Source organism: Syngnathus floridae, unplaced genomic scaffold (assembly GCF_059516105.1).
Source record: "Syngnathus floridae isolate MCC-2025c unplaced genomic scaffold, RoL_Sflo_1.0 HiC_scaffold_72, whole genome shotgun sequence".
Classification (NCBI taxonomy): Eukaryota; Metazoa; Chordata; class Actinopteri; order Syngnathiformes; family Syngnathidae; genus Syngnathus; species Syngnathus floridae.
This window is the reverse complement of record NW_028284101.1, coordinates 109,117-136,161: the sequence shown is the minus strand read 5'-3', so window position 1 is coordinate 136,161 and position 27,045 is coordinate 109,117. Positions and strand designations below refer to the sequence as shown.

The window sequence follows — 27,045 nt, the reverse complement described above, 5'->3', positions numbered from 1 at the left end:
CCCATCATGAGGACGTTCTACAGGAGCACCATAGAGAGCATTCTGACAAGCTGTCTCTCTGTGTGGTGTGGAGGCTGCACCGCCTCCGATTGGAAGAACGTGAGGAGAGTGGTGAGGACAGCAGAGAGGATCATAGGGGCTCCTCTTCCCTCCATTCAGGACATTTCATCTCAGCGCTGCATGTCCCGTGCCCGTAACATCATCAATGACCCATCACACCCCCACCATGGACTGTTCTCCCTGCTGCCCTCTGGGAAGAGGTTTGCAGCATCCGCTGCAGGTCCACCAGGTTCTGCAACAGCTTTTTCCCTGCTGTCATCAGACTGTTGAACACTAGAACTGTTGAGCTCTAAACTGAACTCTGCATCACACATTCACAGAACTGTACTTTATGACACTACGGACCTCTATCTTGCACTATCTCGCACTACCAACTTTACTGAACTTGTATAAACCCTTTAAATAGAAGTTTAATACATGGTTTAGCATTCCTCTGCACACTCTTGAATACTGTTTTGCCTACTTGCACTATTGCATAATTATCACTGCTGCACTTTATACTTATTTTTAATATATATATATATATATATATATAGTATATATGTATATATATATATATTTTCATAGGATATGTTACTTCTATTCAACTGCAATATCACTACTTTGTTGTAAGACGTATGCAACGGAATTTCGTTTTGTATGCACCATGTGCAGACAAGATGACAATAAAGTTTGTCTAAGTCTAAGTCATGTCAGGTCAGCTGTCTGGAGAGAGAGAGAAGTCAGGACCTGCGGGCGGAGCACCACCGTGCCACCGCCGCCATGACGGAACTCAAAAGCAAACTCCATGAGGAGAAGCAGAAAGAGTTAGCCATTACCAGGGAGACATTACTGCGGCAGCATGAAATGGAGCTGATGAGAGTGATCAAAATCAAAGATGGAGAGATCCAGCGACTGAATGCCTTGGTCCTCAGCCTGAGGGACGGCTCCATGGACAAGGTGATCCGCTCTATCCGTGTCTGACTATCCGCACGCCACGTCGGGCTTCGATGCGGCCGCTACCGTATTGTGTAGCTTGTCCCCAGTAAGCGTCGCGGCGCTCCGTTGCGGTCTCAACGGCCCGGTGTGGCGCAATGTCTGCTCAGGTGAGGAGGGGGGGCGCTTTGCTGGCGGAGGTGGAGGAGACGCGGCGGTGTCGGGAGACCGAGCGGTGTCGCCTCCACCAGGAGCGCGGAAGAAGCCCTGGCAGCGGCCCAGCAGGCCTGGCAGTCCCGAGCGGCCGAGCTCCGATCGGCTCATCACCAGCATCGGGAGGAGCTGAGCCGAACCAAGAGAGACTGCGAGAGGGAGATCCGCCGACTGGTAGGACTGATCAGATGCGCGGTGCGTGGCTATGTTCCCAATTTCGTTGTATACCTGCAGTGCAATGACACCTAAGGCATTCTATTCTATTCTATTTCACAAGAAGAAAATATCCGGTTGCTCGCTTCGCTTTTGTCACAGCAAAGGTGTTCTAGTCGATTCAAGAAAAAAATTGGCCGGTTGCTCTCTTTGTTTTTGTCACAATTCTGGCAAATGAGTTTGCCCGCCTGCCTGAGCGCTCCCCGTTTGTACATCCAGACGGATGAGATCAAGCTGAAAGACAGAGCGGTTAGTGTTTTGGATGAAGCCCTGGGGCCGGCCACGTCCACCGCCTTCAGCTGCAGACTCAGGCTGCCGAGCAGCAGATCGCTGCCCTGAGGGATTCCCAAAGGGCGGGCCTAAACTACCCTGGAAGTGGGGTCAACGCCGCTACTAGCAATCCTCTTCATTGCGTAAGCCACCTCATCACACACTTGGAGTACGCATGACTTAGTTCGTTGCTGGAGGAAGGTAGCACAAAAACAGTTTTGAACTTTGAACGAGTGCTTGTGTGTGTGTGTTGCGGGGCGTTTTCAGTCTCAGGAGGATCGGGACACGCGACGGTTTCATCTGAAAATCGCTGAGCTCAGCGCAGTCATCAGGAAACTGGAGGATCGAAACGCCCTGCTTTCTGAAGAGCGCAATGAACTGGTAATTTATTGACGGCACGCTTGAAGGTTTGCGCTACGTTTGATGCGCGCCATCCAGCGAGGCACCCATTGCGCTTGCTTATTAGTTGAGCGGCGCGGCGAGTCGGTTGCCTGGTAGATGTCTTTTATTGGGAGCCAAAGCCACGATTCCGTTCAAACCGATGCAAAAGGAATGGATACGTTCTGGCCCGCGTGTTGTGCGTCTTTCACATCCCGCACTTCATGCTTGCAGCTAAAGCGACTGAGAGAAACAGAAAGCCAGTTTCTGCCACTCCTGTACAAAAACAAACGCCTGAGCAGGAAGAATGAAGAACTCTCGCTGGTGCTGTGTCGCCTTGAAAACAAAGTGCGCTTTGTCACCCAGGAGAACGAGGAGATGGCAAGCTTGGTAAGTCGACGCGGACAACGGCGGCGTGCCAACAGAGTCCACTGCATTTGTGTTCCACAGAGAAGGCCTAGTTCGCTCAATGACCTGGACCGCGGTTGCGGCCAGCAGGACGGTGAAATGGAGTTCCTTCAAGTTGTGGAGCAGCGGCACATCATCGACGACTTGTCCAAGGTCTTCAGGCAGGCGACTCGGTGCACGTACGGCAGCGCCGCGCTCGCTCGCTGTCGCCAGGAAACCTTTTCCGTCCAAAGCTTGGCCGGCGGCCGCCATCCAAAAAATTGGCCCCTTAAATTCCGACCTTTCAAGCAGGAGCATTGTGCGCACGCGTTTGAACACGCTTTAGACTTGTTTTGCCGTTTTCAGCAGCTCAAAGCTCCCGTTTTGTCAGCGCCTTTGCCACTCGCTGTGCGCTGAAAACGACGGACTTGCCCGGCTGCTCAGCCCGTCAACCATGAGCCGCGAGCGCGACGTCATTGTCCGTAGGCAGCTAGTGGCAAAATGCACCCTGTTAGAGTTGCGCTCGCTCCAACTTATTTTGCAAGAACCACACGGGAGACAAGTAAGTTCTTTTGGACACCTGCAGGTGGAGAGTCCATCCGTTGTACGAATGAAGTCTGACTCTCGGCTCCTGCACGAGCATTTTAATTAAGAGAAACAGGGTGGGTGTAAGAGTGGATTGAATAGAGGAAGCCCTTGACCTCTAGTCAAAACATAGCAAGGGGTGTTTTACGACTTTGTGTAGGAAGGGATAAGCGATAGGGATAAATAAGGGATAAATAATATTATTTATTACAGGTCGCAGTCAAAGTCAAAGCAACACAATGATACGATAAAGATAATCTGGAAAACCCTGACACACCCTGTAGTTGTCACTTTTGGAAAAGACGAGCGTCCCTCCAATCATCGCCGGTGACGTGTTTTTCAGGCTCTGGAGACAGGAGCTCATGTCAGAAATGTCATTGTGAGTCGCGTTTGTTTCTGCGCCGGAGCCGTTCGTTCCCTTTGCATCCAAAGAATCTCAAAGGCGGATTATTTGTGTCGACAGGAGAGAGATTTGCTGCTACGATACCGACGTCAAGAATCTCTGAGGAGGAACAAAGCGTGAGGTCCTGCAAGGTGAGTCTGTTTGTTTGCGGCTGCTTGGTGTTGCGCAAGATGAAATGGCCTTTTTCTCGCTATCGTTCCTCTCGTCGATTCATCGTGAGGTGTCGCTTCAGTTTGTTCAGAGAGATGTTTGCTTCCGCGCCCGCAGGTCATCGAAACATTTTACGGCTACGACGAAGACGTGTTGGTGGACTCGGACGGATCGTCCTTGTCTTTTCACACCGACAGAACCCCCGACACGGAACCCGAAGAGGTAGCCCGCCATTTCTGCCAGCGTATTGGCACCAAACATTCCTCTTCAGCCTGGAATCGGACTCGTCTTTGCGTCGCGGGTGCTTTGTCGCCGGTCTGACTGATTCTGGTACTAGTGCTGTGTTGCATTGGTGTGTGCATGAAGAGGCGGAGCTTCGCTACCGCCAGCTGACGCAAGAATATCAAGCGCTGCAACGAGCCTACGCTCTGCTAGCCCAGACCAGCGAAAGGGGACTACGACGCCGAGAAGGAGATCAAGGTGGCGCCCCTTCCCGCAACCCCCGGCCGGGTCGCAGCCTCCCCGTTCTCACCCAGCCTCGGGTGTTCTCTGGTCTGAAAGGAGGAGGAGGACCAGAGAAAAGCTGATGGTAGAAATGGGTCACTATCAAAGCAGAGTAGCAGATCTGGAGTCAGCGCTGAAGCAACAAGGACAGGTAAGCTCATCAATGAGCACACCTTTTTCTCAGACAAAATAGCTACATTCTTCAGTCACTCATCCGTCTGGCATTACTGGACCAACCCCCCCCCCCGTGGACGGTGACGGACGGACGGACGGACGGACGGATGCATGCCTCTGCCTTTCAGGAGAGGGAGTGGCGCTCCCCCGTCTTGAAGTTTCTGCAAGTCCGTTTCCCAGACGGCCTCAGCCCTTTGCAGATCTACTGCGAGGCCGAGGGCGTGAGCGTACGTAAGGCGTCCCTCGCAACCCTAACCTTAACCCGAGGTCCCAGAACACCTTACATTGCTCCTTGCGCCTTTCCCCCGGACATCGTCATCAGTGATCTGATGAAGAAGCTGGACATCCTGGGCTATAACGCCGTAAGTGTATGTCGAACTCCTTATGTTCGCACTCCACGAGACTCGGCGGCTCAAATGTGACTTTTGGAAGGCTTTGCGCTGAAAGAAGCTTGTTGACGCTGTGCCTTTGGGCTCTTGCAGAATCTCACCAACGAGGAGCAGGTGGTCGTGATTCACGCCAGGACCCTTCTCACCCTAGCCGAGAAGGTAACGCGCACGTCCACGCACGCTCTCGCATTCTGCTTATGTGACAGCAGCCTTTCCTCAGTGGTTAGAATACATCAAAGTGACCAAGTCAGCACTTCAACAGAAGATGTTGGACATTGAAAGTGAGAAGGTAGACAGACACGCGACATCAGCCAAGGGGAACTCCGGCAATGTGCCCCAACAATTCTGACCTTGAGCTGTGCTAGGATATGTTCTGCAAGCAGAAGGGCTACCTGGATGAAGAGTTGGACTTCAGGAAGTGTTCCATGGACCAGGCTCATAAGGTAAGCCGCCCTCAAATCTCCCGCCGGACCACTGATGGACGAGGATTGCGGCCCAGAGGATCCTGGAGCTGGAGGCCATGTTGTACGAGGCGCTACCGCAGCGGGACTGCCCCGCCACGGACGGCGAAAAAGCCAGCCACGCTGGCGTGAATGACGTGCTGACGGCGGATCAGAGAGAAGAGCTTAGGAGCGCCGTGGACCAATGGAAGCGAGCCCTGATGTGCGAGTTGAGGGAGCGCGACGCTTGCATCCTCCAAGAGAGAATGGATCTGCTGCACAGCGCGCAACAGGTAAGGGCCCAAAGCCAGCCCGGCACTTACTTGCACGCTTACTGGCTTTTGAATGCCACTTTCCATTTGTCCGTCCTAGAGGAACAAAGAGCTGAAAGAATTCATCGAAGCTCAGAAGAGACAAATCAAACAATTGGAGGAGAAGTTTCTGTTTCTCTTTCTATTCTTCTCCTTGGCCTTCATTCTGTGGCCCTAACACCAGCTGGTGAGTGAGCTCCAGCGGCACCGCACTCGACACCTCCGATACACTGCCAGCCGGTCTCAGACGTTGGCAGACGCTCCGATGCCAACGTATACCCCCCGCCACGGTGACAGAGGCACCGCGTCACACCGGCGCTCATCCAATCAGAAGGCAGGAAAAGCAAATTCACATGCAGGGCACTTTTGAACCAGAAGAGAGCGCCACAAAAAACGGTTGTTGCCCCAAACGCGCACTAAAAAGGGTCAGAATAACAAGAGTCCCACTGGCCAGCCGGGGCCACCCGTCCAGCTGTTTCTTCAGGGGGGAAAAAAATTGGAGTCACCGGTGAGTACATTTTGCATTTAGCTCTGCTTTTCTGCTTCTGTCTTCAAGTGTGTGGCATCCTGCGATCAAAGATTCAGCCAACCCCAAAGCGGTTGACCTCAACGTCCCACCACCATGCCTACCAGAGCAGGTGACGTGATGCTTTGGACATCCTTCCGTCTCAGATGCCCAAAAGTACTCTTTGCCACATCTGCGGCAATACGGTGTCTTTTCAAAGGTGCAAATAAATCCAGCGTGGGCGGAACACGCACGTCTTCGGTTTTTCCCGCTTTGTTTGTGTGACAGCTGTTGTGAAAATTTTATACAAATAAAGTTGTATAGTACAGGTTTGGCCAAGCCGCAACTCCCGAACCGCATGCGGCTCTTTTATGTTCATATCAACATTGTGTGTGTGTGTGTGTGTGGGGGGGGGGGGTTGTGCGTGTTGGCTTCACTTGAGTTCAATTTGGTATTTTGGTCAAAAGCGCATGTGGTGAAATTCCACAAAGTAGGATGGGCAAACACATTTCTTTAAACTATGAGTGTCAATTGGGCTCTCGAAATGGCAGGGAAAAGATGCACAGCAAAACGAAAATACGTAGATGAACACAGGACGTTTTAATCAGAGTGGGAAAGTTTCTATTTTTTGTTGAACGTGATGGCAAACCATTCTGCCTGATATGTCAGACCTCAGCGCATTTCAAAGATTCAAATCTTCAGCGCCATGCACTTCAGCTCACTCCATGCTAACATTGATCAGGCGTCGAACCCGCATCATCATGCTTAAGAGGTGGCCATGCTAACCAGTGCGCCATTATGTCAACGCATAATAACTAAGTCTACTGGTCAAAACAGCGGTTACTATATGACGTCGCTACGTCGTGGTCACGTGACGCAGACAAGACGTCAATGGACGTGGGCAGAGTTAACTTGTTTAAAAGGGAGTAGGCAGAAGAAATATTTAATTTATTTAAATCTATTTTGAGTGCACACCATTATGCCAATGCATAACAACTGTAAATCTACTAAACAAAACAGCGGTTGCTATATGACATCTGCCACGTCGTGGTCACGTGACATACGTGACGTCGATGGGCGTAACTTTCGCCGGAATTCAAATCCGCGGGGAGAGTTAACTTGTTTAAAAGAGAGTGGGCAGAAGAATTATTTAATTTATTTAAATCTATTTGGTGTGTGCGCCATTATGTCAATGCATAACAACTGTAAGTCTACTAAACAAAACAGCGGTTGCTATATGAGTCTGCCACGTCGTGGTCACGTGACGCGGACGTGACGTCGACGCCTACTTTACATCCCACCGATCACAGGACCCCCTCGGCTGCATAACCGTGCCCCCTTCCCAACCAATCGGATTTGCTATACGCGAAAACGACGCCAATGGAAAGAGCTTCCGCCCAAATTTAAATCCGTGGGCGTGGCTCGCAGCAGGAAGTAGGAAAATGGCGGCGATGTTGACAAAGACACAGCGGATGGTAACATACGACTAACAAGAGAAATAGTTTTATTTTCTGCTTGCAACTGGACCGTCCAGAGCGTACACGGTAAGTACAACTCATCGTTTTTAAAAAGAAGTACTTTTGTTGCCCTGAAAAGCGAGTGAGCGTGGCGTTTGTGGGGGACGTCGAATTTCGACGATTCTTTCTGGTCAACGGTTGTAAATGATTGTGTTGATTAAAAAAGAAAACTTGATGTAACTCTACTTTTAACTGCCGTTTCAGATAGATTTGGAATTGCATCACATCCAATTTTGCCTAGAGCGTACACGGTAAGTAACACTCGTTGTGTTTAAGGAGATTTACGTTTGTAATAGCAGAAGTGTAGCCGCGTTGCGTTGTACGTGTGAATGTTGGTCCGGGCGAAATGTTAATGTTTAATTTCATTCCTTTAGGTTCCACGGTGTTTGTTGGCTGCAAGTTTTCCACTGCAAGAAGAGGCTCATATCATTGACCAGGAGCGAGCTACAATGGTGAGTAGCCATAACATTTATGTTAAACACTTCCTATTTCATGTCTAACAGTACTTGATTTAACAAATAACCATAAATAAATACAGTGTGGGCACTGAAGTTAACATATGTGATTATACTGCCTAATCTGTCACCGAGTAGATTGTTGCAAAGTAATATAAGATCCAAAGTTGTAATTCAGAATAGTTTTCAAAAGAAGGCCATTAGAATTATATACAAGTCTGATTACCCTGAACAAGCTATTAATTAAATCACAAATTCTTCAATTCAAAGATTTGGTAGATTATCAGACAAATAATGTCTAACAGTAATTGATTTAACACATCACGATAAGTAGATTGAGTGTGGGCACTCTCAAGTTAACATATGTGATTATACTGCCTAATCTGTTACAGAGTATGTTGTTGCCAAGTAATGTAGAATAGATCCAAAGTAGTAATCCAGAATAGTTTTGAAGAGGCCATTAGAATGATAAACAAATCTGATTACCTTGAACATAATAACAAGCTAAGTGTTTAATATGTCCTATGAAGTCAAAATTGGGCACCATCATGTGGTGAAATTTGGAATTGCATCACATCCAATTTTGCCTGGGAACAAACAGATTACATAAATCTTAGTTTTGAATAAGCCACTCCTTCTCAAACAAGTAAACTCTGCCCATTTTGCGCAGTAGATGTTCTGTTAATATCTAGTATTTATACAAAGTCATAATTTAAATTGCTTTCAACCTTCATTCATCGGTTCAACCAACATTACTCGCTCTTATTACCAACTTGTATTGATTTAACTAAGCGTTTAATACTTCCTATCAGGTCTCAAATCGAGATTTGGCAAAATACAATTTCAGCAAATCCAATTTTGCCAGGGAACAAAAATAGATTAAATAAACTAAATAAGTCCTCTTCCCATTAAATAAATCAGAAAAGTCTGTCTTGTAACCAGTCCTCTTCAAACAAGTAAAGTCTGCCCATTTTGTGCCGTAGATTTTGTGTCTATGCCTAGTATTTAAACAAAATCATAATTTAAACGACTTCTTTCCTTCATTCACTTTGGAAATTTGGAATTGCAGCAAATCGAATTTTGGCAGGGAACAAAAATAGATCAATTAAACTAAATAAGTCTTCTTCCCATTAAATAAATTAAAAAAGTCTGTCTTGTAACCAGTCCTTTTCAAACAAGTAAAGTCTGCCCATTTTGTGCCGTCGATTTTGTGTTAATGCCTAGTATTTATACAAAATCATAATTTAAAGGACTTCATTCCTTCATTCACTTTGGAAATTTGGAATTGCAGCACATCAAATTTTGCCTGGGAAGAAAAGTAGATTAAATAAATTTAATAAGTCTTACTACTTCCCATTAAATAAATTAAATACGTCTTACTTGTTCCCACTCCTTTTCAAAACAGTAGTTTAAAACGAGGGCCCTTCACTCAATCTTTAACCTCAACCCCGCACGTTGTGTTGTATCTGTGAATGTTGGTTGTGGCCAAATGATAGTTTTCTTTCATTCGTTTAGGTTCCAAGAAAACTTGATGTAACTCTACTTTTAACTGCCGTTTCAGATAAGCGGGTATTACGTCGCAGTCAAATGCCGCGGATATGACGTAATTGCCCGAACCTCCGCCAAAATTCAAATCTGTTGGCGCGATGGCCGTGAGCCACTGAGCAGCGACGATTATCAACAGAAATATCTTTATTTTCTGCTTGCAACTGGACCGTCTAGAGCGTACACGGTAAGTAACACTCATTGTGTTTAAGGAGATTTACGTTTGTAATAGCAGAAGTGTAGCCGCGTTGCGTTGTACGTGTGAAAATTGGTCGAGGCGAAATGTTAATGTTTAATTTCATTCCTTTAGGTTCCACGGTGTTTGTTGGCTGCAAGTTTTCCACTGCAAGAAGAGGCTCGTATCATTGACCAGGAGCGAGCTACAATGGTGAGTAGCCATAACATTTATGTTAAACACTTCCTATTTCATGTCTAACAGTACTTGATTTAACAAATAACCATAAATAAATACAGTGTGGGCACTGAAGTTAACATATGTGATTATACTGCCTAATCTGTCACGGAGTAGATTGTTGCAAAGTAATATAAGATCCAAAGTTGTAATTCAGAATAGTTTTCAAAAGAAGGCCATTAGAATTATATACAAGTCTGATTACCCTGAACAAGCTATTAATTAAATCACAAATTCTTCAATTCAAAGATTTGGTAGATTATCAGACAAATAATGTCTAACAGTAATTGATTTAACACATCACGATAAGTAGATTGAGTGTGGGCACTCTCAAGTTAACATATGTGATTATACTGCCTAATCTGTTACAGAGTATGTTGTTGCCAAGTAATGTAGAATAGATCCAAAGTAGTAATCCAGAATAGTTTTGAAGAGGCCATTAGAATAATAAACAAATCTGATTACCTTGAACATAATAACAAGCTAAGTGTTTAATATGTCCTATGAAGTCAAAATTGGGCACCATCATGTGGTGAAATTTGGAATTGCATCACATCCAATTTTGCCTGGGAACAAACAGATTAAATAAATCTTAGTTTTGAATAAGCCACTCCTTCTCAAACAAGTAAACTCTGCCCATTTCGCGCAGTAGATGTTCTGTTAATATCTAGTATTTATACAAAGTCATAATTTAAATTGCTTTCAACCTTCATTCATCGGTTCAACCAACATTACTCGCTCTTATTACCAACTTGTATTGATTTAACTAAGCGTTTAATACTTCCTATCAGGTCTCAAGGCAAGATTTGGCAAAATACAATTTCAGCAAATCCAATTTTGCCAGGGAACAAAAATAGATTAAATAAACTAAATAAGTCTTCTTCCCATTAAATAAATCAGAAAAGTCTGTCTTGTAACCAGTCCTCTTCAAACAAGTAAAGTCTGCCCATTTTGTGCCGTAGATTTTGTGTCTATGCCTAGTATTTAAACAAAATCATAATTTAAACGACTTCTTTCCTTCATTCACTTTGGAAATTTGGAATTGCAGCAAATCGAATTTTGCCAGGGAACAAAAATAGATCAATTAAACTAAATAAGTCTTCTTCCCATTAAATAAATTAAAAAAGTCTGTCTTGTAACCAGTCCTTTTCAAACAAGTAAAGTCTGCCCATTTTGTGCCGTCGATTTTGTGTTAATGCCTAGTATTTATACAAAATCATAATTTAAAGGACTTCATTCCTTCATTCACTTTGGAAATTTGGAATTGCAGCACATCAAATTTTGCCTGGGAAGAAAAGTAGATTAAATAAATTTAATAAGTCTTACTACTTCCCATTAAATAAATTAAATACGTCTTACTTGTTCCCACTCCTTTTCAAAACAGTAGTTTAAAACGAGGGCCCTTCACTCAATCTTTAACCCCAACCCCGCACGTTGTGTTGTATCTGTGAATGTTGGTTGTGGCCAAATGATAGTTTTCTTTCATTCGTTTAGGTTCCAAGAAAACTTGATGTAACTCTACTTTTAACTGCCGTTTCAGATAAGCGGGTATTACGTCGCAGTCATGTGCCGTGGATATGACGTAATTGCCCGAACCTCCGCCAAAATTCAAATCTGTTGGCGCGATGGCCGTGAGCCACTGAGCAGCGACGATTATCAACAGAAATATCTTTATTTTCTGCTTGCAACTGGACCGTCTAGAGCGTACACGGTAAGTAACACTCATTGTGTTTAAGGAGATTTACGTTTGTAATAGCAGAAGTGTAGCCGCGTTGCGTTGTACGTGTGAAAATTGGTCGAGGCGAAATGTTAATGTTTAATTTCATTCCTTTAGGTTCCACGGTGTTTGTTGGCTGCAAGTTTTCCACTGCAAGAAGAGGCTCGTATCATTGACCAGGAGCGAGCTACAATGGTGAGTAGCCATAACATTTATGTTAAACACTTCCTATTTCATGTCTAACAGTACTTGATTTAACAAATAACCATAAATAAATACAGTGTGGGCACTGAAGTTAACATATGTGATTATACTGCCTAATCTGTCACGGAGTAGATTGTTGCAAAGTAATATAAGATCCAAAGTTGTAATTCAGAATAGTTTTCAAAAGAAGGCCATTAGAATTATATACAAGTCTGATTACCCTGAACAAGCTATTAATTAAATCACAAATTCTTCAATTCAAAGATTTGGTAGATTATCAGACAAATAATGTCTAACAGTAATTGATTTAACACATCACGATAAGTAGATTGAGTGTGGGCACTCTCAAGTTAACAGATATGATTATACTGCCTAATCTGTTACAGAGTATGTTGTTGCCAAGTAATGTAGAATAGATCCAAAGTAGTAATCCAGAATAGTTTTGAAGAGGCCATTAGAATAATAAACAAATCTGATTACCTTGAACATAATAACAAGCTAAGTGTTTAATATGTCCTATGAAGTCAAAATTGGGCACCATCATGTGGTGAAATTTGGAATTGCATCACATCCAATTTTGCCTGGGAACAAACAGATTAAATAAATCTTAGTTTTGAATAAGCCACTCCTTCTCAAAGAAGTAAACTCTGCCCATTTCGCGCAGTAGATGTTCTGTTAATATCTAGTATTTATACAAAGTCATAATTTAAATTGCTTTCAACCTTCATTCATCGGTTCAACCAACATTACTCGCTCTTATTACCAACTTGTATTGATTTAACTAAGCGTTTAATACTTCCTATCAGGTCTCAAGGCAAGATTTGGCAAAATACAATTTCAGCAAATCCAATTTTGCCAGGGAACAAAAATAGATTAAATAAACTAAATAAGTCTTCTTCCCATTAAATAAATCAGAAAAGTCTGTCTTGTAACCAGTCCTCTTCAAACAAGTAAAGTCTGCCCATTTTGTGCCGTAGATTTTGTGTCTATGCCTAGTATTTAAACAAAATCATAATTTAAACGACTTCTTTCCTTCATTCACTTTGGAAATTTGGAATTGCAGCAAATCGAATTTTGCCAGGGAACAAAAATAGATCAATTAAACTAAATAAGTCTTCTTCCCATTAAATAAATTAAAAAAGTCTGTCTTGTAACCAGTCCTTCTCAAACAAGTAAAGTCTGCCCATTTTGTGCCGTCGATTTTGTGTTAATGCCTAGTATTTATACAAAATCATAATTTAAAGGACTTCATTCCTTCATTCACTTTGGAAATTTGGAATTGCAGCACATCAAATTTTGCCTGGGAAGAAAAGTAGATTAAATAAATTTAATAAGTCTTACTACTTCCCATTAAATAAATTAAATACGTCTTACTTGTTCCCACTCCTTTTCAAAAAAGTAGTTTAAAACGAGGTCCCTTCACTCAACCTTTAACCTATTTATTCACCTTCTAGGCTAAGTGTTAAAGGCTAAGTGTTAAAGGCTAAGTGTTAAAGGCTAAGTGTTAGAGGCTAAGTGCCAGAGGCTAGGCGCCAGAGGCGAGTTTTTGTGGGCTGAAGTTTTAGTGGGGTTAGTGTGAATACAATCCAAAAGAATACAACAGAATACAATAGAATATATTACATAGATTAAATTCAATAGCTCTTACTACTTCCCATTAAATAAATTAAATACGTCTTACTTGTTCCCAATCCTTTTCAAAAAAGTAGTTTAAAACGAGGGCCCTTCACTCAACCTTTAACCTCAACCCCGCACGTCACATTGTGTTGTATCTGTGAATGTTGGTTGTGGCCAAATGATAGTTTTCTTTCATTCGTTTAGGTTCCACGGTGTTTGTTGGCTATGTTTTCCACTGTCAGAAGGATGAAAATACAAAGTACAACGCTTGGACGTGGGCGAAGACGTCACCGGTGAGTCCTTCCTTCCTATTTATTTACCTTCTAGATGCTAGAGGCTAAGTGTTAGAGGCTAAGTGTTAGAGGCTAAGTGTTAAACACAATACGAACAACACAACGATACTGCACTGAACAACACGATACCGCACTGAGAAACACGATACCGCACTGAACAACACGATACCGCACTGAACAACACCATGCCGCACTGAACACCATGCCACACTGAACAACACCATCCCGCACTGAACAACACCATGCCGCACTAAACAACACCATGCCGCACTGAACAACACCATGCCTCACTGAACGACACCATGCCGCACTGAAAGACACCATGCCGCACTGAACGACACCATGCCGCACTGAAAGACACCATCCCGCACTGAACACCATGCCGCACTGAACAACACCATCCTGCACTGAACAACACCATCCCGCACTGAACAACACCATGCCGCACTTAACAACATTATGCCGCACTGAACATTATGCCGCACTGAACAACACCATGCCGCACTGAACAACACCATGCCGCACTGAACAACATTATGCCGCACTGAACAACACCATGCCGCACTGAACAACACCATGCCGCACTGAACAACACCATGCCGCACTGAACAACATTATGCCGCACTGAACAACACCATGCCGCACTGAACAACACCATCCTGCACTGAACAACACCATTCCGCATTGAACACCATGCCGCACTGAACAACACCATCCCGCACTGAACAACACCATCCCGCACTGAACAACACCATGCCGCACTGAACAACACCATGCCGCACTGAACAACACCATGCCGCACTGAACAACATTATAACGCACTGAACAACACCATCCCGCACTGAACAACACCATGCCGCACTAAACAACATTATGCCGCACTGAACAACATTATGCCGAAATGAACAACACCATGCCGCACTGAACAACACCATGCCGCACTGAACAACACCATCCTGCACTGAACAACACCATCCCGCACTGAACAACACCATGCCGCACTGAACAACACCATGCTGCACTGAACAACACCATGCCGCAATGAACAACACCATCCCGCACTGAACAACATTATGCCGCACTGAACAACATTATGCCGCACTGAACAACATTATGCCGCACTGAACAACATTATGCCGCACTGAACAACATTATGCCGCACTGAACAACACCATGCCGCACTGAACAACACCATGCCGCACTGAACAACACGATGCCGCTCTGAACAACACCATGCCGCACTGAACAACACGATCCTGCATTGAACAACACCATGCCGCACTGAACAACACCATCCTGCACTGAACAACACCATCCCGCACTGAACAACACCATGCCGCACTGAACAACATTATGGCGCACTGAACAACATTATGCCGCACTGAACAACACCATGCCGCACTGAACAACACCATGCCGCACTGAACAACACCATGCCGCAATGAACAACACCATCCCGCACTGAACAACACCATGCCGCACTGAGCAACACCATGCCGCACTGAACAACACCATCCCGCACTGAACAACACCATGCCGCACTGAACAACACCATTCCGCACTGAACAACACCATGCCGCACTGAACAACATTACGCTGCACTGAACAACACCATGCCGCACTGAACAACATTATAACGCACTGAACAACACCATCCCGCACTGAACAACACCATGCCGCACTAAACAACATTATGCCGCACTGAACAACACCATGCCGCACTGAACAACACCATCCTGCACTGAACAACACCATTCCGCATTGAACACCATGCCGCACTGAACAACACCATCCCGCACTGAACAACACCATCCCGCACTGAACAACACCATGCCGCACTGAACAACATTATGCCGCACTGAACAACATTATGCCGCACTGAACAACACCATGCCGCACTGAACAACACCATGCCGCACTGAACAACACCATGCCGCACTGAACAACATTATAACGCACTGAACAACACCATCCCGCACTGAACAACACCATGCCGCACTAAACAACATTATGCCGCACTGAACAACATTATGCCGAAATGAACAACACCATGCCGCACTGAACAACACCATGCCGCACTGAACAACACCATCCTGCACTGAACAACACCATCCCGCACTGAACAACACCATGCCGCACTGAACAACACCATGCCGCACTGAACAACACCATGCCGCAATGAACAACACCATCCCGCACTGAACAACATTATGCCGCACTGAACAACATTATGCCGCACTGAACAACATTATGCCGCACTGAACAACATTATGCCGCACTGAACAACATTATGCCGCACTGAACAACACCATGCCGCACTGAACAACACCATGCCGCACTGAACAACACCATGCCGCACTGAACAACACCATGCCGCACTGAACAACACGATCCCGCATTGAACAACACCATGCCGCACTGAACAACACCATCCTGCACTGAACAACACCATCCCGCACTGAACAACACCATGCCGCACTGAACAACATTATGGCGCACTGAACAACATTATGCCGCACTGAACAACACCATGCCGCACTGAACAACACCATGCCGCACTGAACAACACCATGCCGCAATGAACAACACCATCCCGCACTGAACAACACCATGCCGCACTGAGCAACACCATGCCGCACTGAACAACACCATGCCGCACTGAACAACACCATTCCGCACTGAACAACACCATGCCGCACTGAACAACATTACGCTGCACTGAACAACACCATGCCGCACTGAACAACACCATGCCGCACTGAACAACACCATGCCGCATTGAACAACACCATGCCGCATTGAACAACACCATGCCGCACTGAACAACACCATCCTGCACTGAACAACACCATGCCGCATTGAACAACACCATGCCGCACTGAACAACACCATCCTGCACTGAACAACACCATCCCGCACTGAACAACACCATCCCGCATTGAACAACACCATCCTGCACTGAACAACACCATGCCGCACTGAACAACACCATGCCGCACTGAACAACACCATTCCGCACTGAACAACACCATGCCGCACTGAACAACACCATCCTGCACTGAACAACACCATCCCGCACTGAACAACACCATGCCGCATTGAACAACACCATCCTGCACTGAACAACACCATCCCGCACTGAACAACACCATGCCGCACTGAACAACACCATGCCGCACTGAACAACACCATGCCGCACTGAACAACACCATGCCGCACTGAACAACATTATGCCGCACTGAACAACATTATGTCGCACTGAACAACACCATGCCGCACTGAACAACACCATGCCGCACTGAACAACATTATGCCGCACTGAAAAACACCATGCCGCACTGAACACCATCCCGCACTGAACAACACCATGCCGCATTGAACAACACCATGCCGCACTGAACAACACCATGCTGCACTGAACAACATTATGCTGCACTGAACAACACGATCCTGCATTGAACACCATGCCGCACTGAACAACACCATCCTGCACTGAACAACACCATCCTGCACTGAACAACACCACCCCGCACTGAACAACACGATCCCGCATTGAACAACACCATCCCGCACTGAACAACACCATGCCGCACTGAACAACACCATGCCGCACTGAACAACACCATGCCGCACTGAACAACACCATGCCGCACTGAACAACACCATGCCGCACTGAACAACACCATGCCGCACTGAACAACATTATGCCGCACTGAACAACACCATGCCGCACTGAACAACACCATCCCGCACTGAACAACACCATGCCGCATTGAACAACACCATGCCGCACTGAACAACACCATCCTGCACTGAACAACACCATCCCGCACTAAACAACACCATGCCGCACTGAACAACATTATGGCGCACTGGACAACATTATGCCGCACTGGACAACACCATGCCGCACTGAACAACACCATGCCGCACTGAACAACACCATGCCGCACTGAACAACACCATGCCGCACTGAACAACATTATGCCGCACTGAACAACACCATGCCGCACTGAACAACACCATGCCGCACTGAACAACACGATCCCGCATTGAACAACACCATCCTGCACTGAACAACACCATGCCGCACTGAACAACACCATGCCGCACTGAACAACACCATTCCGCACTGAACAACACCATGCCGCACTGAACAACACCATCCTGCACTGAACAACACCATCCCGCACTGAACAACACCATGCCGCATTAAACAACACCATGCCGCACTGAACAACACCATCCTGCACTGAACAACACCATGCCGCACTGAACAACACCATGCCGCACTGAACAACACCATGCCGCACTGAACATTATGCCGCACTGAACAACATTATGCCGCACTAAACAACATTATGTCGCACTGAACAACACCATGCCGCACTGAACAACACCATGCTGCACTGAACAACATTATGCCGCACTGAACAACACGATCCCGCATTGAACAACACCATCCCGCAGTGAACAACACCATGCCGCATTGAACAACACCATGCCGCACTGAACAACACCATGCTGCACTGAACAACATTATGCTGCACTGAACAACACGATCCTGCATTGAACAACACCATGCCGCACTGAACAACACCATCCTGCACTGAACAACACCATGCCGCACTGAACAACACCATGCCGCACTGAACAACATTATGCCGCACTGAACAACACCATGCCGCACTGAACAACACCATGCCGCACTGAACAACACCATGCCGCACTGAACAACACCATGCCGCAATGAACAACACCATCCCGCACTGAACAACACCATGCCGCATTGAACAACACCATGCCGCACTGAACAACACCATCCCGCACTGAACAACACCACCCCGCACTGAACAACACGATCCCGCATTGAACAACACCATCCCGGACTGAACAACACCATGCCGCACTGAACAACACCATTCCGCACTGAACAACACCATGCCGCACTGAACAACACCATGCCGCACTGAACAACACCATGCCGCACTGAACAACACCATGCCGCACTGAACAACACCATCCCGCACTGAACAACACCATGCCGCATTGAACAACACCATGCCGCACTGAACAACACCATCCTGCACTGAACAACACCATCCCGCACTGAACAACACCATGCCGCACTGAACAACATTATGGCGCACTGAACAACATTATGCCGCACTGAACAACACCATGCCGCACTGAACAACACCATGCCGCACTGAACAACACCATGCCGCACTGAACAACATTATGCCGCACTGAACAACATTATGCCGCACTGAACAACACCATGCCGCACTGAACAACACCATGCCGCACTGAACAACACCATGCCGCACTGAACAACACGACGTCGCACTGAACAACACGACGCCGCACAGAACAACACGACGCCGCACAGAATAACACAATACCGCACAGAACAACACAATACCGCACAAACAGTTTTAGATAATATTACGTCGCAGTCATGTGACGCGGACATGACGTCAATAGGCGGAACTCACGGCAAAATTATAATCCGTGGGCGTGGCTTGCAACAGGAAGTAGGAAAGCGGCAGTTCTGGCAAACAAGACACAGCGGTTAGTAACACGATGACTAACAAGGCAAATATTTTTGTTTTCAGCTTGCAACTTGACCGTCTAGAGCGTACAAGGTAATTACAACTGTTTTTTTTTTAGCCCTGAAAAGCGAGGGAGTGTGGCGTTTGGGAGGAATGTCGAACTCGGCGTCTGCTTCCAGCCACAGACGCCAAATTCCGACGATTATTTCGACTGGTCAACGGTTGTAAATTATTGCGTTGACTAAAAACGTTATTTAACTCTACTCTTAACTTTGCCGTTTCAGATATGCGGGTATTACACCGCGGAAATGACGTCAATAGGCTGAACTCTCGCCAAAATTCAAATCTGTGGGCGCAATGGCCTTGAGCGAGACACCGGATACAAACACGACGATTATCAACAGAAATATCTTTATTTTCTGCTTGCAAGTGGACCGTCTAGAGCGTACACGGTAAGTACAACTCATTGTGTTTAAAAAGATTTACGTTTGTGTAGTTTGCGTTGCGTTGTATCTGTGAATGTTGGTTGAGGCTAAATGTTAATGTTTAATTTCATTCCTTTAGGTTCCACGGTGTTTGTTGGCTGTATGTTTTCCACTGCAAGAAGAGGCTCGTATCATTGACCAGCAGGAGCTACAATGGTGAGTACCCCTTTCGTCTTCCATTTATGTTAAACACTTCCTATTTCATGTCTAACAGTACTCAATTTAACAAATAACCATAAATAAATACAGTGTGGGCAGTCACGTTAACATATGTGATTATCCTGCCTAATATGTTTATCACAAATATGTCACTAATCACTAATATGTTTATTTGTTTATCACAACACCTTTGGACCTTCAGCAATCGATTATTTCCCTTCATCTACATAGAGACAGAACGATGGTGTCTTAAACATCTCATTCATTTCACCAAATAACTTCACGCAGGTGGATAACGGCCGTCTCGGTCACGCTATGTTGCGTGATGCAGTTTTGAAGAACCAAATGCATTTATTCAATGAATAAGTCAAGCTAGTTCTATGTTTATGATGTTGTAAGTTACGGTACCGATTGAAGTTGAGTTCGAAGCCAGTGGAAAACAGCGCTGCGTTTGTGCTCTCCAGGTACAAATGTTGTGATCTCTGACTGACGACCGGGCGAGACTCGAGTAAGAGATGTCCAAACGAGCTCCGGCAGGGCGGGCCAAGGCGGAGCGAACGGACGCCCTTCAGGCCGCCAATGACGAGCTGAGAACCAAACTGATGGACGTCCAGTTAGAACTTCAGCAGGAGAAGAACAAGGTGAAAACCTCAACAGACAGACACTGCCTGCCTCCCTGCCTGCCTCCCTGCCTGCCTCCCTGCCTGCCTCCCTCCCTCCCAGTTTTCCCGATGTAGATTAGACATGCGTGTGCCATGACTGTGTCAGCCTACATCAACAAATGCACCGAGGACGTCAGCACCACTAAGAATATCATCACCCGGGGCAACCAACGACCCTGGATGACTGAGGAGGTACGTCAAACGCTACGAGCGCGGAACTCTGCCTTCAAGTCTGGCGACAAGGAGACACTGAGGACAGCGAGAGCCAACTTGAACCGTGCCATCAGGATAGCGAAGCGAGACCGCAGTCGAAAATTTCAGGATCGTTTCCACGACGTCAAAAACATCAGGAGTATGTGGCAAGGCATACGGGCGATTACAGACTACAACTCACCCTCCCCCCCCCCGGTGGGTGTAGTTGATGCTGACTTTCTAAATGGTCTAAATAACTTCTTTGGGAGGTTCGAGGCACTAAACGGCACTCCAGCAGTTAAAACTGTCCCCCATCAGGAAGAGGAGGTACTCTGCCTTGACTCCGCCGATGTGTTGAAGACCCTGAGGAGAGTCAACCCCTGTAAGGCCCCTGGCCCCGACAACATTCCTGGGCGTGTGTTCAGGGAATGTGCAAGTCATCTGGCTGGGGTCATCACAGACATTTTTAACACCTCGCTGGGCCAAGCCACAGTGCCGGCGTGCTTTAAGACTGCCTCCATCATTCCGGTGCCGAAGAAACCTCAAATCACCTCATTTAATGATTACCGGCCTGTTGCACTGACTCCGGTTATGATGAAGTGCTTCGAAAGGCTGCTTAAAGGTCACATCGTTTCCAGACTCCCCCTATTATTTGACCCGTTCCAGTTTGCCGACCGGCAAAACCGCTCCACTCAGGACGCCATCTCCTCCGTTCTTCACCTGAGCCTGGCTCACCTGGAGGAGAAGAACACCCATGTGCGGAGGCTGTTCCTGGACTTCAGCTCAGCGTTTAACACCATCATCCCACAGCATCTGGTAGGAAAATTGGAACACCTGGGCTTCAACACCCCCCTTCGCAACTGGCTGCTAGACTTCCTCACCAACAGACCTCAGTCAGTCCGGGTCGGACAGAACACCTCTGATGTCATCACCCTCAGCACAGGCTCCCTTCAGGGCTGCGTCCTGAGCCCCCTGCTGTGCACCCTGATGACACACGACTGCGTCCTCAGGTTCACCACCAATCACATCGTGAAGTCAGCAGACGACACAACGGTGGTGGGGCTCATCAGAGACAACAACGACCTGGACTACAGAGAGGAGGTGGAGCAGCTGGTGGGCTGGTGCAGAGAAAACAGCCTGATCCTGAATGAGGAGAAGATGAAGGAAATCATCGTCGACTTCAGGAAAAAACAGCCTCACCACGCTCCACTGATCATCAACAGCTCAGCTGTGGAGGTGGTCAGCACCACCAAATTCCTGGGGGTCCACATCACAGAAGACCTCACCTGGACTATGAACACTACGGCACTGGTCAAGAGGGCACAGAAGCGCTTGTACTTCCTGCGGAGGATGAGGAGAGCCCACCTGCCCCCACCCATCATGAGGACGTTCTACAGGAGCACCATAGAGAGCATTCTGACAAGCTGTCTCTCTGTGTGGTGTGGAGGCTGCACCGCCTCCGATTGGAAGAACGTGAGGAGAGTGGTGAGGACAGCAGAGAGGATCATAGGGGCTCCTCTTCCCTCCATTCAGGACATTTCATCTCAGCGCTGCATGTCCCGTGCCCGTAACATCATCAATGACCCATCACACCCCCACCATGGACTGTTCTCCCTGCTGCCCTCTGGGAAGAGGTTTGCAGCATCCGCTGCAGGTCCACCAGGTTCTGCAACAGCTTTTTCCCTGCTGTCATCAGACTGTTGAACACTAGAACTGTTGAGCTCTAAACTGAACTCTGCATCACACATTCACAGAACTGTACTTTATGACACTACGGACCTCTATCTTGCACTATCTCGCACTACCAACTTTACTGAACTTGTATAAACCCTTTAAATAGAAGTTTAATACATGGTTTAGCATTCCTCTGCACACTCTTGAATACTGTTTTGCCTACTTGCACTATTGCATAATTATCACTGCTGCACTTTATACTTATTTTTAATATATATATATATATATATATAGTATATATGTATATATATATATTTTCATAGGGTATGTTACTTCTATTCAACTGCAATATCACTACTTTGTTGTAAGACGTATGCAACGGAATTTCGTTTTGTATGCACCATGTGCAGACAAGATGACAATAAAGTTTGTCTAAGTCTAAGTCATGTCAGGTCAGCTGTCTGGAGAGAGAGAGAAGTCAGGACCTGCGGGCGGAGCACCACCGTGCCACCGCCGCCATGACGGAACTCAAAAGCAAACTCCATGAGGAGAAGCAGAAAGAGTTAGCCATTACCAGGGAGACATTACTGCGGCAGCATGAAATGGAGCTGATGAGAGTGATCAAAATCAAAGATGGAGAGATCCAGCGACTGAATGCCTTGGTCCTCAGCCTGAGGGACGGCTCCATGGACAAGGTGATCCGCTCTATCCGTGTCTGACTATCCGCACGCCACGTCGGGCTTCGATGCGGCCGCTACCGTATTGTGTAGCTTGTCCCCAGTAAGCGTCGCGGCGCTCCGTTGCGGTCTCAACGGCCCGGTGTGGCGCAATGTCTGCTCAGGTGAGGAGGGGGGGCGCTTTGCTGGCGGAGGTGGAGGAGACGCAGCGGTGTCGGGAGACCGAGCGGTGTCGCCTCCACCAGGAGCGCGGAAGAAGCCCTGGCAGCGGCCCAGCAGGCCTGGCAGTCCCGAGCGGCCGAGCTCCGATCGGCTCATCACCAGCATCGGGAGGAGCTGAGCCGAACCAAGAGAGACTGCGAGAGGGAGATCCGCCGACTGGTAGGACTGATCAGATGCGCGGTGCGTGGCTATGTTCCCAATTTCGTTGTATACCTGCAGTGCAATGACACCTAAGGCATTCTATTCTATTCTATTTCACAAGAAGAAAATGTCCGGTTGCTCGCTTCGCTTTTGTCACAGCAAAGGTGTTCTAGTCGATTCAAGAAAAAAATTGGCCGGTTGCTCTCTTTGTTTTTGTCACAATTCTGGCAAATGAGTTTGCCCGCCTGCCTGAGCGCTCCCCGTTTGTACATCCAGACGGATGAGATCAAACTGAAAGACAGAGCGGTTAGTGTTTTGGATGAAGCCCTGGGGCCGGCCACGTCCACCGCCTTCAGCTGCAGACTCAGGCTGCCGAGCAGCAGATCGCTGCCCTGAGGGATTCCCAAAGGGCGGGCCTAAACTACCCTGGAAGTGGGGTCAACGCCGCTACTAGCAATCCTCTTCATTGCGTAAGCCACCTCATCACACACTTGCAGTACGCATGACTTAGTTCGTTGCTGGAGGAAGGTAGCACAAAAACAGTTTTGAACTTTGAACGAGTGCTTGTGTGTGTGTGTTGCGGGGCGTTTTCAGTCTCAGGAGGATCGGGACACGCAACGGTTTCATCTGAAAATCGCTGAGCTCAGCGCAGTCATCAGGAAACTGGAGGATCGAAACGCCCTGCTTTCTGAAGAGCGCAATGAACTGGTAATTTATTGACGGCACGCTTGAAGGTTTGCGCTACGTTTGATGCGCGCCATCCAGCGAGGCACCCATTGCGCTTGCTTATTAGTTGAGCGGCGCGGCGAGTCGGTTGCCTGGTAGATGTCTTTTATTGGGAGCCAAAGCCACGATTCCGTTCAAACCGATGCAAAAGGAATGGATACGTTCTGGCCCGCGTGTTGTGCGTCTTTCACATCCCGCACTTCATGCTTGCAGCTAAAGCGACTGAGAGAAACAGAAAGCCAGTTTCTGCCACTCCTGTACAAAAACAAACGCCTGAGCAGGAAGAATGAAGAACTCTCGCTGGTGCTGTGTCGCCTTGAAAACAAAGTGCGCTTTGTCACCCAGGAGAACGAGGAGATGGCAAGCTTGGTAAGTCGACGCGGACAACGGCGGCGTGCCAACAGAGTCCACTGCATTTGTGTTCCACAGAGAAGGCCTAGTTCGCTCAATGACCTGGACCGCGGTTGCGGCCAGCAGGACGGTGAAATGGAGTTCCTTCAAGTTGTGGAGCAGCGGCACATCATCGACGACTTGTCCAAGGTCTTCAGGCAGGCGACTCGGTGCACGTACGGCAGCGCCGCGCTCGCTCGCTGTCGCCAGGAAACCTTTTCCGTCCAAAGCTTGGCCGGCGGCCGCCATCCAAAAAATTGGCCCCTTAAATTCCGACCTTTCAAGCAGGAGCATTGTGCGCACGCGTTTGAACACGCTTTAGACTTGTTTTGCCGTTTTCAGCAGCTCAAAGCTCCCGTTTTGTCAGCGCCTTTGCCACTCGCTGTGCGCTGAAAACGACGGACTTGCCCGGCTGCTCAGCCCGTCAACCATGAGCCGCGAGCGCGACGTCATTGTCCGTAGGCAGCTAGTGGCAAAATGCACCCTGTTAGAGTTGCGCTCGCTCCAACTTATTTTGCAAGAACCACACGGGAGACAAGTAAGTTCTTTTGGACACCTGCAGGTGGAGAGTCCATCCGTTGTACGAATGAAGTCTGACTCTCGGCTCCTGCACGAGCATTTTAATTAAGAGAAACAGGGTGGGTGTAAGAGTGGATTGAATAGAGGAAGCCCTTGACCTCTAGTCAAAACATAGCAAGGGGTGTTTTACGACTTTGTGTAGGAAGGGATAAGCGATAGGGATAAATAAGGGATAAATAATATTATTTATTACAGGTCGCAGTCAAAGTCAAAGCAACACAATGATACGATAAAGATAATCTGGAAAACCCTGACACACCCTGTAGTTGTCACTTTTGGAAAAGACGAGCGTCCCTCCAATCATCGCCGGTGACGTGTTTTTCAGGCTCTGGAGACAGGAGCTCATGTCAGAAATGTCATTGTGAGTCGCGTTTGTTTCTGCGCCGGAGCCGTTCGTTCCCTTTGCATCCAAAGAATCTCAAAGGCGGATTATTTGTGTCGACAGGAGAGAGATTTGCTGCTACGATACCGACGTCGAGAATCTCTGAGGAGGAACAAAGCGTGAGGTCCTGCAAGGTGAGTCTGTTTGTTTGCGGCTGCTTGGTGTTGCGCAAGATGAAATGGCCTTTTTCTCGCTATCGTTCCTCTCGTCGATTCATCGTGAGGTGTCGCTTCAGTTTGTTCAGAGAGATGTTTGCTTCCGCGCCCGCAGGTCATCGAAACATTTTACGGCTACGACGAAGACGTGTTGGTGGACTCGGACGGATCGTCCTTGTCTTTTCACACCGACAGAACCCCCGACACGGAACCCGAAGAGGTAGCCCGCCATTTCTGCCAGCGTATTGGCACCAAACATTCCTCTTCAGCCTGGAATCGGACTCGTCTTTGCGTCGCGGGTGCTTTGTCGCCGGTCTGACTGATTCTGGTACTAGTGCTGTGTTGCATTGGTGTGTGCATGAAGAGGCGGAGCTTCGCTACCGCCAGCTGACGCAAGAATATCAAGCGCTGCAACGAGCCTACGCTCTGCTAGCCCAGACCAGCGAAGGGGACTACGACGCCGAGAAGGAGATCAAGGTGGCGCCCCTTCCCGCAACCCCCGGCCGGGTCGCAGCCTCCCCGTTCTCACCCAGCCTCGGGTGTTCTCTGGTCTGAAAGGAGGAGGAGGAGCCTCCCTCCTCCTCCTTTCAGACCAGAGAAAAGCTGATGGTAGAAATGGGTCACTATCAAAGCAGAGTAGCAGATCTGGAGTCAGCGCTGAAGCAACAAGGACAGGTAAGCTCATCAATGAGCACACCTTTTTCTCAGACAAAATAGCTACATTCTTCAGTCACTCATCCGTCTGGCATTACTGGACCAACCCCCCCCCCCCCCCCCCCCCCGAACGTGGCTGGGAAAATGCGGAGAAAAGCAAATGTCATTTTCCAGTCAACCAAAGAATTTGTGGATGAAAATGACACAACATTCCAAAGCTGTCCACGCGTTTGTCTCTTCTAGAATGTCAAGTGGGTGGAGGAGAAGCAGCTGCTGCGTCAGAGCAATCAGCAGTTGGCCGAAAAGGTGACGGAAAGAAAGGCGCTGGGCGGAGTCGCTTGGCGTCACACCTGTCGGGAAGCCCCGCAGATGAGGTCTGACTGTCTTTTCAGGTCAGGCGGATGGAGGCGGAAGAAGCGCGTCTGAAAGAGCACATCCAGGATATCCGAGACCAAAACGAACTGCTTGAGTTCCGCATCCTGGAGCTGGAGGTGGGAAGACTCGCACAAGCGTGTTGAGGCCAGAGATGTGACGGACGGACGGACGGACGGACGGACGGATGCATGCCTCTGCCTTTCAGGAGAGGGAGTGGCGCTCCCCCGTCTTGAAGTTTCTGCAAGTCCGTTTCCCAGACGGCCTCAGCCCTTTGCAGATCTACTGCGAGGCCGAGGGCGTGAGCGTACGTAAGGCGTCCCTCGCAACCCTAACCTTAACCCGAGGTCCCAGAACACCTTA

The 27,045-nt window shown here is 47.7% G+C and overlaps 3 long non-coding RNA genes across 3 annotated transcripts; all 3 read left to right on the top strand.

The window, feature by feature from the left end:
• Positions 1-3,197: 3,197 nt before the first annotated feature.
• Positions 3,198-4,092, top strand: LOC148377970 (uncharacterized). Its single transcript, XR_015856286.1, has 4 exons — positions 3,198-3,400; positions 3,485-3,555; positions 3,692-3,796; positions 3,941-4,092. It is a non-coding gene; the product is annotated as an uncharacterized LOC148377970 (long non-coding RNA).
• A 7,569-nt stretch (positions 4,093-11,661) lies between these two features.
• LOC148377969 (uncharacterized) lies at positions 11,662-19,649 on the top strand. Its single transcript, XR_015856285.1, has 3 exons — positions 11,662-11,738; positions 13,569-13,657; positions 19,331-19,649. It is a non-coding gene; the product is annotated as an uncharacterized LOC148377969 (long non-coding RNA).
• Positions 19,650-23,721: 4,072 nt separating this feature from the next.
• LOC148377968 (uncharacterized) lies at positions 23,722-24,810 on the top strand. Its single transcript, XR_015856289.1, has 3 exons — positions 23,722-23,894; positions 24,019-24,132; positions 24,364-24,810. It is a non-coding gene; the product is annotated as an uncharacterized LOC148377968 (long non-coding RNA).
• The last annotated feature ends 2,235 nt before the right edge of the window (positions 24,811-27,045 follow it).